This window comes from Crocuta crocuta, unplaced genomic scaffold (genome assembly GCF_008692635.1).
Source record: "Crocuta crocuta isolate KB4526 unplaced genomic scaffold, BGI_CrCroc_1.0 scaffold143, whole genome shotgun sequence".
NCBI lineage: Eukaryota > Metazoa > Chordata > Mammalia > Carnivora > Hyaenidae > Crocuta > Crocuta crocuta.
Genome location: NW_027529175.1, coordinates 9,072,164 through 9,085,796, shown reverse-complemented (window position 1 = coordinate 9,085,796; position 13,633 = coordinate 9,072,164). Strand labels below are relative to the sequence as shown.

General features: G+C 43.0%; 1 long non-coding RNA gene across 1 annotated transcript; it reads right to left on the bottom strand.

Annotated features, from left to right (window-relative positions):
• Nucleotides 1-3,154: 3,154 nt before the first annotated feature.
• On the bottom strand, nt 3,155-13,594 carry LOC144226477 (uncharacterized). The gene is made up of 3 exons (XR_013333660.1): nt 13,286-13,594; nt 12,063-12,161; nt 3,155-3,752 (listed from the first exon to the last, which is right to left on the bottom strand). It is a non-coding gene; the product is annotated as an uncharacterized LOC144226477 (long non-coding RNA).
• Nucleotides 13,595-13,633: the final 39 nt, after the last annotated feature.

Genomic DNA, 13,633 nt, shown 5'->3' with positions numbered 1-13,633 from the left:
GAGGGTCTGCGGACGGGGAGAGACGGTGAGACCTTTAAATGAGAACCCTGCGGAGGGAAGGTGGAGGAAGGTCTGGGTCCACAGACCTCTGGTTACCTGGGGGGCTGGGCTGGGGGGAGGGGCTCGTGGAGGCGCGGGTCTGCACCCGGAGCTGCGCTGACGTCCCGAGGAATCAGAAGAGTTGGGGCCCCAGGCCTAGGTCTGAGGGGCTGGAGACCTAGGCTGGGCTGGCTGCGGGTCCTGAGGGGCCGGAGGAGCTGTCCGCCTCTGGGTGCTGATCAGGGCTGGTTGGAGCTGTCCCACAAAGGGTGCTGATTGGGCCGCCGGAGGTTTCTCCCTAAAGCGTGCTGACTGGGGCTGGAGGAGCTATTTCCCCAAAGGGAGCTGATCAGAGCTGAAGGAGTTGCTCTCCCAAGTGTTGCTGATCGGTCTGGACAGAGACATCTGACCAAGGGATGCTGAGATGGCTGGATTCGAAGTTAATCACACAGAGGATGCTGATTGGGGCTAAAACTGAACTTTCAGGACACAGTACAGACTACGCAGACTGGACCGAGGTACTGATGGGCACTGGGTGATAACCCTGAGGCTATGTTCATTCCGTTAGAAAAACTACTTCCGAAGCACCAACTATGTGATTGGCATTGTTCAGGATACTGACGTGTTCTGGCTTGATGTGGAGCTGCGTGGGGAGAGCAGTGGTTGAAATGGAGCTCAAGGAGTTAGATTAGGTCAGGGTCAGCAGGTGTTGGGTCAGGGGGAAGGCAGATCAGTGTTATGAGTACAGTGGACAAAGACAGGTTGGAGGGGCAGTTTAGGGAGACATTGTGGAGAAGATTTGGCTAAAGAAGGAAGCTGGAGTTTCAACAAGAGTGCCATGAAATTATCCTTTTCCCTCCTTGATGGAAATTATGTGCACTGACATTTCTTTGTCTGAATTATTTCTGTGGGAAGGCTGTGGTGCTTGAATGATTAATGTCTGGAAACCACAAGGCAGAAGGAGCTCTTGCAAGTCAGGAAGGGCAACATCATTCTTTGGGAAAGAAGCCAAGGGTAGATTGTGCCCGCTTTTGTGCCCAATCACAATTTACATTTTGTCCCAATTATGGTATTTTTTATAAGAATGGTACTTAATAGTTTATGTTGTCCTCCATAATGGATGAGAACTGCAGGAGAGCAGAGACACTATCTTATCTCTTTTTGAACCTCCAAACTCCAAACACAGGGCCTGGAACACAGCATGTGCTCAGCAACTATGTGAGTGAACAAACGAATGAATGAGAAGGCTTATGGACTTCACCACTCCATAAACGGGGCATTAAGTCCTTGTCGCCATGCTGTCTTTTCAATTTTAGGAGCACTAAGAACATTCCCCATTTCTGAGGTTCAAGGAGTCCAGACATATTAACAATTCCATGACTTTCCCCCACAAAATTCCAGATCACTCCCTGGAATTCACAAGCAGTCTTTACCCCAACTTCACAGACTTCCTTTCAATTTTGCCTTGTCATGAAACTGGACATCCATATAAATGACCCATCCAACAACACCCTGGTAAGACAGTTCCTTGGCTTCCTTTTTTTTTTTTTAACGTTTTATTTATATTTTAGAGAGAAGAGAGGCAGCATGAGCAAGGGAGGGTCAGAGAGAGAGGGAGACACAGAATCAGAAGCAGGCTCCAGGCTGTGAGCTGTCAGCACAGAGCCCGACACGGGGCCCGAACCCACAAACTGTGAGATCATGACCTGAGCTGAAGCCAGATGCTTAGCCGACTGAGCCACCCAGGTGCCTCAAAAGAGTTCCTTGGCTTCTGATAAGTCAACTGTCTTCAACTCTTTCAACTCTAGTGACCTCTCCCATAAAGAGCCTCAAGATTTACTTCTGCCTGGAATTGCACTAACTTTGAAGCCTTATATTTCTAAATTCCATCTCAAATGATCACTCCTACGATCCTCTTCAAGCCTCTCCCTTACTTCCCTCCTACTTATCAGATTATATGGCTACAGATTCCAGGAGTGTAAACATCATGAAGTTGGGGCTCCCACTCCTAATTTTACCTGTGAAGTCTTCTATCTGTCCTCAGAGCAAAAATGGAAGGTCTTAAGACCAGACTTAGGGTCTGAGAGATTGTGGTACAATCTTTATCTTGCCATCAATTCTCTAAACATGGCAAAGTTACTCAACTCTATGGACCCAGTTTCTTCATCTACACACTGATACTATGAGGATCACATGAGGTAACACATGTAAACCTCCAGGCATGGAGCCCTGGCTCCTAATCATGACCATTTGATGCTTCTCCTCTCCCTGCTCCTCACCCTGGGACCCATTTCATCCCAAACCCTCAGGGCTCCGCTCTTTCCATCTCAGGGATACATTGATGAAAAGGCAAAATCTCCTGGTGGGGTTTATGCTCCTTATATCTCCTACATTTCATTAGATCTACACGTGTCCCCTCATGTGGTCCACACAGCATCCTTATATGGATGAAATAACTGAGATCCAGAGAGATAGCTGACCAATCCCTCCTTGAAATGTTTTCTTCCCTCAGCCTGTGGGCCCCATGCACTATTGGTTTTTGTCTTGCCTTCCTGACCACCCATTGTCAGCACCCTTCCAGACTCCTTTTTGTTCCCTTAAGCAGCTCTACCACTTTAATAATTCGGTTTGCTCTATGGCCCACGAATGGTATGGACAGTTACTACAAAGCACAAAATTGACTGGACTTATGTGGGAAAATTGAAAGAGCAACACAGTTTCAGCAATCCTCATCACAGATCAATTCCAAAAAGTCATAGGACATTTTCTGACAATTTTCTCATAGATTGGGAAAAAAGTACATGCAAACTAATCTGCTTTAGTCTGTTCATATACCATAGAAGTCCCACAAAAAAACCTAAAAATGCCAATGGCTGAAAATATGAACAGAAATCTATAATAAGGATGAAAAGCTTAAGAGCTTCACGTTATGGGGAATGCTGTCATAACCAATAACTTCACCACCTCCTGAATTTTGATTTTAAGCATCCAGTTCTATGACCAACACCTCCTATTTTCTTGCTTTCTTACTATTATCACTATGACATCCACAATTCTTTGACACAATAAGAAGCCTGTTCCAATTACTATTGCTGTGTATAAAGTTATCACAAAGTTTAGTGGATTAAAAAAAATTTATTCTGCTTACAGTTTTGCAGTCATAATTTTGGGATTTGAAAGTCCTTGTCTGGGGCTTTTGGTATTGTGTGGTTACAGTCAGAGATCATCTGGCCTGGATATCCAAGATGGCTCACTCACAAGGCTGGCAGTTGATATTGACTGTTGACTGAGAGCTTAGCTGGGGCTGTCAACCAGCACCTACACCTGGCCTCTCTGGCATGGTATAGTCTCAGGGTAACTGGACTTTTTACAAGATGGCTGGCTTCCTCCAGAGTGAGTATCCGAGGAGGGCCCAGCAGAAGCTGCATGGCCTTTCCTGACCTAGCTTTGAAAGTCATATGGCATCATTTCTGCCATATGACTTTCATACCTGTTGGTCAAAGTAGTCCCAAGACTCTCCAGATTCAAGAGAGAGGTCATAGACCCAACTCTCAGTAGGAGGAATGTCAAGGAATTGGGGGCCATGTTCTAAAACCATAGATCTCCAGTCTGGTGACCCTCTCACTGTTGTCATTGCCATTCAAGCTCTTCTCTCTTGCATCATCAATATCTCCTTCTCTTCTGGATCATTTCCATCAGCAAACAAGCATAATCTAGGAATAAGCAAGGAATCCAAAGTTATGGGGTTTACAATATTGTTATGCCTTCAAGGAAAAGGCAGTAAAAGAATACCCTTCTTCTATTTAAGAAAGGAATCTCACAAATAGTTATAACTTTCAGAAAACAGATTTAGGGGTGCCTGGGTGGCTTAGTCGTTTAAGTGTCCGACTTTCGCTTGGGTCATGATCTCGCGGTTCATGGGTTCGAGCCCCGCATCGGGCTCTGTGCTGATTGCCAGCTCAGAGCCCGGAGCCTATTTCAGAGTCTGTGTCTCCCTCTCTCTCTGAGCCTCCCCTGCTCATGCTGTCTCTCTCTCTCTCTCTTTCCTAGAAATAAATAAAAAAATATTAAAAAGAAAAAGAAAAAAAAAAGAAAACAGATTTATACCAATGAGGAAAATGGTTATGACAATGAATCAGAGTTGAAGTTTTTTAAGGGATTATTACTCTTAGGAAATAGCAACAATCTCTTAAATCTCACTGTCTTAAAACATTTCTTCATACAAAGTAAGACACCTAAAGACAGTTATATAAAAATTGAATACAGAAGAGGGGCACCTGGGTGGCTCAGTCGGTTAAGCGTCACCTTGGGTCATGATCTCATGGTTTGTGAGTTCGAACCCCGCATCAGGCACCATGCTGACTGACAACTTGGAACCTTCTTCAGATTCTGTGTCTCCCTCTCTTTCTGCTCCTCCCTCACTCATTCACTCTCTCTCAAAAATAAATAAGCATTAAAATTTTTTTTACTTAAAAAAAATTGAACACGGAAGAGGACTGTATGTTTTCACATGAGTCTTCTCACTGGATCGGTATCATCACCCCACACAGAACTACACTGGAGCCTTGATAACATGAATCTCAGAGACCTTCCCATTTGCTGCAATGAGTGCAAGGGGAACATCCCTAGCAAAGCATTCCAGGAAATATCAGGCTGGGGAATATTTGGTGAGAATGGCTTCTCAAGTTTCCCCAGTCCTTCCCAAAGACTCACTAGACAGTGGTCGGCCTGACCCAGGAGAGGTCCTGAAAGGTTGTGGGAGGCTCAGAGTGGAGATGTACAAGGCCTTTTCCATCCACAAACTTGTTACCCTGGAAATTCCAGCATAATTACCTTATTCGGTTGACAAAAATTGGCTTTATCAATCCTGCAGCACAGACTACAGGTTAGATAATAAGGACCAGGCCACTGGCATGATGCCCCCTTTGCTCTTCCCTGCCTCCCCCTCCCACTCCATCACCTTCATTTCTTGTACGTCCAAATAAACTACTTGCCTCTGAACCCTTGTTCCAGCCACTATTTTTGAAAGAATCTGATCTAAGTCACCCTCTTACTTATGACACCTACTTAAACGTGACAAAGCCTAAAGTTAATGGATGTTTCTACCCTCTTCCTGAACAATATAAAGATCCTAGTGTTGGGGACCGTTTGAGTTTCTGAACTCATAGATTGAGTAAGAACTCCTTATGAGGTTAAGGTAAGTTGCACAGACTCTTACTGTCAGATGGCGACCCCTATATCCACCCGCACCCAATTATTTCGACTTGGGTACTGACCCCCAAGTCACCTTGTTAATTGATATTAGGAGTGACTCATTCTGGCTTTGATATGCTGATTGTACTTTGTGAAGGAACTTCTTTTGTGGTTATGGGAGCAACATTGTGTTCCTGAAAGACCTGTTTTTCTTATTACCTCCCATTAAGTGATGAGGAGGCTGTTGACCCCTGCTCACAAGCACTAACTTTTGCCTTTACTATGCTAATACCACCTCTGGGCTGTTCCCCATCCTTTTGCCTATCAATGTTCAGTCTTTACTGATGAAAGGATTTATCATCAAATGCCACTCCTGTGCCGTCCCCCAAACACTAAATCTTAAAATAAAGTTGAGTCTCAGACAGTGCAGAGAGGCCTGGCTGGGGACCAGAAAGAATCTCGCGCCTCTCATCCCTCCCTCGCTGACACCATCCATCCTCCAGGGACCCCTGGACCTGGCTGGAGCTGGAGTCCGGCATCCTAGAAGACTCTAACTGGATTCACTGCAGTCCCAATTAAATTCTATTGTACATTTTAATTTTCCTTTTAGAGACATACAAGGAATTATTATTTTTTTGCTTTAAATAGTCAACATTTACTAGATTTACCCAAATGTTTACCTTTTTCTGTGTTCTTCTTTCTTCTTTGTACCTCAGACTTTCTGTATACCCTTTTCTTTTGCCTGACATACATTTTTTAGAATTTTCTTTTTTGAGAGCTCTGTGCAGTAAATTCTCCATTTGTCTAGGAAAGTCTTTATTCTGTCCTAACTCTGAAAAATTCACTTTACTGGATATAGAAATCTATGTCAGGTAATTATTTACCACAAGTATCTCAAAGGTATCATTCTGCTGTCTTCTTCTGAATTGCCTTGTTGCCGCGAGAAGTCATTTCTCAGTCTGCCATTCTCGTGAAGACCACTTCTCTTTCCTCTCCAGCTGCATTTAGGACCTTCTCCTTTGTCTTTGGGCTTCTGAAGTTTCAATACAGCGGATCCAGGTGTCCATTTGTTTTTCTGTTTTTGTCTGCCTGACGTTTACTGACCTTTTTTTAATGTTTATTAATTTTTGAGAGAGAGAGAGAGGCAGAGAGAGAGGCAGAGAGAGTGAGAAGGGAAGGGGCTGAGAGAGGGAGACAGAGAATCCTGAGCAGGCTTCAGGCTGTCAGTTCAGAGCCCAACATGGGGCTCAAACTCATGAATCATGAGATCATGACCTGAGCCAAGATCAAAAATTGGACACTTAACTGACTAAGCCACCCAGGTGCCTCCTGAGTCTCTTAACTGTATAGATTTCTCCATATAGTCTCCCCAGTTTGGAAATTTCACAGCCAACATGTCCTTGAATATAGCCTCCCCCATTTCCTCTTCTGGGGGCCCTACTCGGGCCCTGTGGACCTTCTCATTCTAGCCTCTGTGGTTCCTAATGCCTATACATCTTCCAGGCAATATTCAGGATAATTGATTTTTTTTTTCTAGGAGAGAGAGAGCGTGAACAGGGGAGGGTCAGAGAGAGAGGGAGATACAGACTCTGAAATAGGCTCCAGGCTCTGAGCTGGCAGTCAGCACAGAGCCCGATGCGGGGCTCGAACCCACGAACCGTGAGATCATGACCTAAGTGAAAGTCGGACACTTAACCGACTAAGCCACCCAGGCGCCCCAGGATAATTGATTCTTATTTATCTCTTAGTTCATGCATTCTCTCTTCAGTTGTTTATTATCTGTTGTTATTCAAGCTGTACCCCAAGTTACATTTACTTGAAATTAAAATTCAAGTAAAACATAAACTAAATTAGAACTTTCATTTTAGAACTTCCATCTGAAACTTCTTTTCAAAAACTTTGTTTATTCTTCATAGTTTCTCAGTCTCCACACGTTTTCAGCCTTATCATTTATTACTTAAATTATATTGAACGTGGGCCTTTTTAAAACATTTTTTAACGTTTTTTTTTTTTTTTANACTCACGAACTGTGAGATCATGACCTGAGCCAAAGTCAGCCACCCAACTGACTGAGCCACCCAGGCACCCCAAACATGGGTCTTATTTATAAGACATTTGATAATTCCATCACCTAAAGCATCCTGTCTGTGGTTACTGCTGATTTGCTCTCATGATCTCTCATTATCTTGTTGCTTCATTACTTTTTTGTTTTAACTTAGGGATGCTTGTTAGCCTTGGGATTGCATTCCTGGGAAACTTTGTGGCCTAGGAGGAGGTAGAAACCATCAAAGAGAGTTTGTATTTGCTTCTACCAGGCATTAGCAACCTGAGGTCACTCTATATTCAATGTCCAATTGAAAGGTTCTTGGACCACCCTGACCATATGAACTTGAATTGCCAATCTATATGAGGGACGGCTTCTTGTTCTAAGTTGTCAGCATCTCTGTCTCTCATCTGTCTCTCTCTTGCACATACACGCGCGCGCGCGCACACACACACACACTTCACTTTACCCAGATTTGAAACAGTTTTCTTTGCAATCCCCAAAGGACAGAGTATTTTTCTAATTCACCCTAATACTGAGGGTTTAACTCCTTAAGGTCCAAGGTCTGCAGAAGATTGGTTTCCTATTAAATTCTCCTCCTTAACAGACCCTGATTTGTCTCTGTCTTCTACATTTCAAAGGGTACGTATTCATTTTCTAGGGCTGCCATGAAAAAGTATCACAAAGTTGGTGGCTTCCAACAACAGAAATGTGTTCTCTCGTATTTCTGGAGGCTAGAAGCCCCAACTCAACATGTCAGCAGGGCCAGACTCCCTCCAAAGGCTCTGGGACAGGGCCCTCCCTTGCCTCTTCCCAGCTTCTGGTGGTTGCCAGCTCCCTGGTTTGTAAATGCATCTCTCCGATCTCTGCCTACATTGTCTCAGGACCTTCTCTCCTAGGTTTTTTGTGTCTGAGTCCAAATTTCCCTATTTTTAAGATAGTTTCTATTTTTAACAAAATTTTTTTATTGAGAGAGATAGGGCACAAGTGAGCAAGGGTACAGAGAGAGAGGGAGAGAAAGAGAGAGAAGCAGGACTCACCCAAAGCGGAGCTCAAACTCACCTGAAGCAGGGCACAAGCTCACCCAAAGCAGGACTCGAACTCACAAACTGTGAGATCATGACCTGAGCCGAGGTCAGATGCTTAATGACTGAGCCACCCAGGCACCCAAATTTCCCTCTTATTATAAGGATACCAGTAATCAGATTAGGACCCACCCTAATCCAATGTGACTATATTTTAACTAATTTTATCTGCAGAGACACTATTTCTAAATAAGGGTACTTTTTTTTTTTTTTTTTTTTTNAATGGTTTTTTTTTTTTTTTTTTTTTTTGTAGGCTCCATGCCCAAGGAGGAAGCTTGAACTCATGACCTTAATATCAAGAGTTGCATACTCTACTGACTGAGCCAGCAAGGTGCCCCAATAAAGTCACATTCTGATTTTCTGGGTGGGTATGCATTGGGAGGAGGATACTATTTAACTACTTATTTATAGCATATACTAAAAAACCCCAAATCCAAGTTCTCTCTGCTCACCAAATGCTTCTGATCAAAGGCAGCATGTCGTGCTCCACTGCCCCTCTGGCCTCCCATCTTACTTAGTTCCTTATTTTCTTACTAGATCATCAATGATTTTTTAAAACACTTTTTAAGAAAAGAATTTGTCCTACATTCTTTTATTGAAGTAGTTGACGTATAATGTTACATTAGTTTCAGGTGTACAACACAGAGACTGGACTAGTCTGTGCATTGTGCTGTGCTCACCATCTGTCGTCACAGAATGCTGTTACAATGCCACTGGCTGTATTCCCTATGCTGTACCTTTTATTCCCTGTTTCTCTCACTCCCCTTCACCCATCAGTTTGTTCTCTGTACTTATGGATCTGTTTGTTTTTTGTTTATTTAATTTTTAGATTCCACATATAAATGAAATCATATGGTATGTGTCTCTGATTTATTTCACTTAGAATAATACCCTCTAGGGCCATCCATGTTGTCACAAATGGCAGATCTCATTCTTTTTTATTGCTGAGTAATAATCCATTATATGTGTATGCATATGTATTTAATATATTTTACATGTATATGTGTATAAAATATATGTGTATATATCACTTCTTTGTTATCCATTCATCTAGCATTGGACATTGGCTGCTTCCATATCTTGGCTATTCTAAATAATGCTGCAATAAACATATAGGTGCATATATCTTTTTGAATTGGTGTTTTTGTTTTCTTTGGGTAAATACTCAGCATTAATTAGTGGATCATAAGGTATTTCTATCTTTATTTTTTTGAGGAGCCTACATACTGTAGGCTGTACCAGTTTGCATTCTCACAAACAATACATGAAGATTTCTTTTTCTCCACATCCTTGCCAACACTTGTTATTTTTTGGTTTATCATTCATTTTATGGGGCACCTGGGTGGCTCAGATAGTTAAGTTCTGACTCTTGATTTCAGCTCAGGCCATGAGATTGAGCCCCACATTGGGCTCCATGCTGGGCATGGAACCTGCTTAAGATTCTCTCTCTTCCTCTCCTTCTGCCCCTCTCCTGTTTTCACGTGCTCTCTGTTTCTCTATCTCAAAAAAAAAAAAAAAAAAGCCTCAAAACATTTTCATTAGGAAGTTCTATTTAGGAATCTAGCTTGCCATAGTACATCTGCATTCATTTTATGAAAAGAAACTACAACATGTAAGACTAGCTCAAGATAATTAATGGATTATACATCTATTTCACTTCTAAGCATATATACAATATCCCAACAAAATACTAGATAATGAAACTCAACAGTTTATATTTGCAAATGTATTCTGATCACATGAGGTTTAACCCAGAAATCCAAGGATGGCTCAATATCTCACTTTCACTACCAATGGTAATCCAATACATTCATAGACTAAGAGGAAATTGGCATGAGAATCTCAATAGATGTGGATTTTATAACAGTCAACAATTATTTATGATTTTTAAAAAGAAATATTTATTATTTTTTAAATGGTGTCCAGCCATCGTGGAATAACTATCAGGCTTGTCTTCCTGCCAAAGGGGGTAGGTAGGAAACCCCAGAAAATTGAACAAAACATAGGGAGCAACTATTTTCAGACATTGGACAAAGGATAGCACATGACTGTGTTCCCTAAGATAAAGGGAATCAATGGCATAAAGCCTACGATTGCCCTCATTTTTCCATATGGAGGAACTTCCAGGCTGCACGAAGGAGGGTCTAATCATAGTGTGGCAGTCCTGATGAGTTTAGAAGACACAGTCAGAGCTTGCAGAAGCCAAGGTATTTGGAATTTTCAGATAAGAAAGAGAGAGAGAGAGAGAGGGAGAGAGAGAGAGAGAGAATCAACTCAGAGAAAGAGTTCCAGAAATCTACAGTAGGGTCCCTCCCCCAAGTTATTCTACACAAGTAGCCTGCTGTGTAGTATACAAGAGTATACTCTTCAGTGCCCTCCCCAGATGTGAAAAAGAAGCATAACAAAACGAGGAAGAACATCCCAAAGGACAGAGCCAGGGGCTGTCACAACAAGGAACTTTCTCTCCTCCCAGGGTAAGGGTCTTCATTATTTATGCTTAATAGGACTGGGAAATTGCCATAGACAATAGACTGCTATATGTTTCCCATGTTGCCTTTTCAAAACAGAGGTTTTATTGTTTTATCCTATTATTACTTTTTCATTGCATATTTGGGACACAAATATTTTTCAGTTTATAAATCACTTAATTTATAAACTATTGTATATTGATTATGTTGGGAGGACAAATAACATATCATTGCATTTTTAAATCACTGGACCACAAAGATCTACATCAGACCCTTTTGAACAAGCTGCACGTAACTTGGAGAACCTAAACTGTGAGCTGGATGCTGCAACTGTTGGAACTTTTACAAATGGTCTCCCTCAGGAATAAAGTGAGCTTGTTCCAGACATAGGAGAGTGCACAGATAACAAGAATGGCCAAAAGAGTGCACTGCGGCAGAAACTGCGAATTGTTCCCCAATATCTATTCTCCTGTTCCTCTATAATTTTAGAATCCCTGGTTTTCAGACAGGGAGAAAAACCGTGTCCAATGGACATCCACATCCTAACCCAGAACCTGTCAATGTGACCTTATTTGGAAAAAGCACCTTCACAGAAGAGAGCAAATTAAAGACTCTGAGATGAGGAGATGATCCTGGATTTCCCAAGTTGGCCCTAATGTGATCATAAGTTTCCTTATAAGAGAAGCAGAAGGAGACCACATAGTCAGAAAAGGAGGAAGCAAAGTTGACCCTGGAGGCAGAGCCTGGAGTGGGACGGCCACGTGTGAGGAGCACTCGCAGCCACCAGAGGCCACAGAGGCAAAGAATGGACCCTCCCTCAGAGCAGCCCTGCTACCATCTTGATCTCAGCCCAGTGACCCTGATTTCAAACTTCTGACCTCCAGGACTGTGAGAGAGTACATTTCTGTTGTTTTAAGTCACCAAGGTTGTGGTAATTTGTTACAGTGGCAAGAGGAAACTAACAGTGACCCAAGAATATTAAGCTGAGGCCAGCTGCTATTCAAACCAAGCATATGGATGCCAATTGAGTCACGGGCACAAGATGAGACCAGTTAGAGTTCACAGACGTAACAGATCCAACACATGTCAAATATTTTACAGCCCCTCACCATCTTGAAATTCATGACATAATCTATCTAACACATTTTTAAATCAACATAATGGATTAACGAACAGAGACAGAAGACCGACGGCCGTTAGATACAGGACAAATCCGCCCCAGCACATTCTCACCTTCGCACAGTGCAGACTGCCGAGTCCAGGCTCCATTCAGCCAACTAAGCACAGTTAGTGCTTATCCCAGGGCTTTAGCCAAAACACTGAATCTAGAATCTGTTTGGAGTAAGTACACTCATGTCAATAAATTTGAACTAATCTACAATTTGTCCTTGGCTTTGTATCATTGTAATCCATTCCCACACATATTCTCCAGTATTTTTTTTTTATATAAATTGGCAAAAATCTTTGTTCTTTTATTGTGTGTCTTTGGGTACGTCTGAAAGCGGAGCCTAAGACAAAGACTTGGGTATAAGTGTTTTGCTCAGAAAGTGATCCCATGAAACAGAAGTGAGGGAGGGGGTGAACAAGACAGGAAAGGAAGAATCAAACCATAGTGTTCCTGAGTTCACCACTCTGGGTAACAACCTTGACTTCACCAGAACCTCCTGAGAAGTGTACAGAATGTCTCCTTGGATTCTCCAATTATTCACCCACTGCCTCCTGTCCCCAGGCCCTAGGGTTGCCTCTAGAGACCTGGGCTGTGCTGCTAAGCAGGTCACGTGGGCCCCTGTGGTGTCAGTGAAGGGCTGGGGCAGAAAGTGTAGATATACAGCAGGTGCCAGGGCAGCAGTTCTGTACACTCACTGTAATTAAAGGTGTGCCAAGGGCATTAGTCAAGACACCAGCTCTGACAGCCCTCAGATCTACTTGAATGCCACATCGAGTCCAATTTGTCATGATTCTTCGAAGGGAAGGCTGGTCACAACCTCTACAGGAGACTTAATAGAACAAAAATAGTCCATACTATTGCAGCTGCTCCCGAGGCTATAACTGATACTCATTATTATCTCCCTTCTCTGCCTATTCTAGACTTCCCTCACCCTCAGCCAGCATTTGATGAAGTTACCCAGACTTTCATTCCTGGGGGTTCTGAGCCCTTGACTCCCTTGCCCTTGGCAGGCTGAGGCTGCTGAAAATGCCTTTTCACTGTTATCACTTGGCATGGAAACAACAAAACAGACCCTCAAAATAAATCCTCAAAGTACCAGACAAACTTCGAAGGCCCTCTAAGTAGCAGTAACCCTATCTCCTCGTAATTGTCAGGATCAATTATCCCCTCCTTCTTTGCCTGCTGGTTCACAAAAGAATGATCCTGTAGAACTTTCAGAGGCTCGGTGTGGAAGTGTTCCCTCCCTGGGATGGAGCCAGTGGAGCCCCCTTATGGAAGTCCTCCCTACCTGGGAACCAGGGGCCAAATCCAGCAGAGTTTGATGTTGCAGAGACAGAATGTGCAAATCCTACAAACGGGTCCCTGAGCATGATGGTGAGAGATATCCCAACCCCTGGGTTCTTAATCCTGTGTCTTTGTTCCCGGATAGTCCCTTTTCCAAAGTAAATTATTTGTTAAGCGGCTCTAGGTCCCTTTGGGGAAGGATTAGAGGATTTTTTTTCATATGCTTGCGGTGGCATCACGGGATCCTTCCTTGAAGGACCAAGTCTGCCTTTCAACCAGTGGGCTCCAGGTCTCAGAACTGGCTCAGATTTAAACGGAGTTTAAACCCAGGTGGGACCCACTCAGAACCGGA